Source organism: Abrus precatorius, unplaced genomic scaffold, assembly GCF_003935025.1.
Source record: "Abrus precatorius isolate BTA unplaced genomic scaffold, Abrus_2018 Scaffold8, whole genome shotgun sequence".
Classification (NCBI taxonomy): domain Eukaryota; kingdom Viridiplantae; phylum Streptophyta; class Magnoliopsida; order Fabales; family Fabaceae; genus Abrus; species Abrus precatorius.
Window position 1 is genome coordinate 10,263,008 of NW_020874428.1, and position 1,927 is coordinate 10,264,934.

General features: G+C 39.3%; 1 non-coding gene across 1 annotated transcript; it reads right to left on the reverse strand.

Moving 5' to 3' along the window:
* Positions 1 to 850: 850 nt before the first annotated feature.
* On the reverse strand, positions 851 to 957 carry LOC113848642. Its single transcript, XR_003501906.1, has one exon. It is a non-coding gene; the product is annotated as a small nucleolar RNA R71 (small nucleolar RNA).
* Positions 958 to 1,927: the final 970 nt, after the last annotated feature.

Sequence of the window (1,927 nt, forward strand, 5' to 3'; positions counted from 1 at the left end):
CTCTTCGATAAGTTTAACCAAGACATGCATTGTATTCCTTGCTCTTAGTTTTATAATTGATTTTATAAAGTCTTGTTTTTAATTAATTTTGTATCTTTGAAGCTTAAACAATCGAATTAGGAAATTCTTAGTAATTGGAAATCAATCCTTGTGGGATGATATTTCGGGAACTTAATTTAAGAACCATTTATTACTTCTCGATGAATACACTTGCCCTCTGAACAAGTTTTTGGCGCCGTTGCCGGAGATTACTTTTTCAATATTAAGAAAATCTCAAATTTAATTGATTTAAGCAATTTGTGTTTTATTTTATTTTTGTTTATTGTTAAAAAAAATTTTAATTTTTGTATTTTTTTTTTTCACAATTTCTTTTAATGTATGCTCACTCGTTCTAAGTGCTCTACAACTTGTTTATTTGATCTGGAGATTGAGAGAACAACGCATAAACAAAGAAAAGAAGTGAGAGAGTAAAGAATGGCAGAGGGAAGGAGATCAATTCAAGATTACATGACACCCACTGCTAGAGGCACCCCTGGAAGCATCGCAGCCCCTACTGTGGAGGCAAACAATTTTGAATTGAAACCAGCACTCATAACCATGGTCCAAAACTCGATACAATTTGGAGGCATGCCTAATGAAGACCCAATTTACATATGACAAAGTTTCTCCGATTGATAGATACCATAAAATACAATGGAGTCTCCAACGATGCTATTCGACTCCGTCTTTTCCCATTCTCGGTATCTGAAAAGGTGAATGCATGGTTTTTCCTCACTCCCAGCCAACTCCATCAGAACTTGGGAGGATCTCACTCAACAATTCTTGGAAAAGTACTTTCCTCCAGTCCTCTAAGCTTATGACGGAGATATGTTGCTTCCAACAACATGAAGCAGAATCTTTATTCGAGGCATGAGAACGATTTGGAGAGCTTTTGAGGAGATGTCGTCATCATGATTTTCTGACTTGGAGGCAGGTACAAATCTTTTATAATGGCCTGTCAATCACTACCAGGGCTACAATTGATGTCGCAGTAGGAGGGTCCCTCATAAGAAAAGATCCAGATGATGCATACAAATTAATAGATAAGATGACATCTTCTAGCTTTCAGTGGCACACCGCTGACTCTTATAACATCAAGAGGAAAGAGACCGCTTTGGTCTACCAAGCAGAGAGCAGCAACCCACTAATGAACCAAATGACAGTCCTTGCAAAGCAACTAGAATCTTTAATGAAGGCTCAAGACCAACATATTAGAGCTCTTGTAAGCCCAGAATCTAAGCAAGAGGAGGCAAATTTCATGGGCAATCACAGTTCGGGTTGGAGGAGTAATCCTTCTAACTCTTGGGGGAATGGCTTTAGAAGTCAAAATTCAAGTGTTTATCGCCCTCCTCATATGCAAAGTCAGGGAGCAGGACTAGAAGGAAAAGAAGCTCCTAGATCTCAGTCCAACTTTTAAGAACAGATGATTCAATATGTGCATTACTCGGATAAGAGGATGATAGAGCTTGAATCCAAGTTGGACCAACATATTGAGAGAACTGATAAGAGGTTCGCAGAGGTCAAATATGAAATACAAGCCAACTCTTCTAAGATGAGTGGACAATTAGAGCAAATTACGAACCTTCTGAGTCAAAGAGTGATGGGAACACTGTCATCTCAGCTTGAACCTAATCCAAGGGAGCAATGCAATGCCATCACTCTTAAAAGTGGGAAGGAATTACAAGAATCGCATAACAGAGGCACATGCATGCCCATGTTGATTCTACATGCACACTCGTGCTTACTGATGAGCATGCCCATGCTAAAATTGAAGCACGATCGTGCTTATACAAGCACGCCCATGACAGTGATCAAAGCACGGCCATGCATAACTATGAGCAAGACCGTGCTTCAAGTGAGGAGCCTGAAAAAGAAAAGAAGGAAGAGC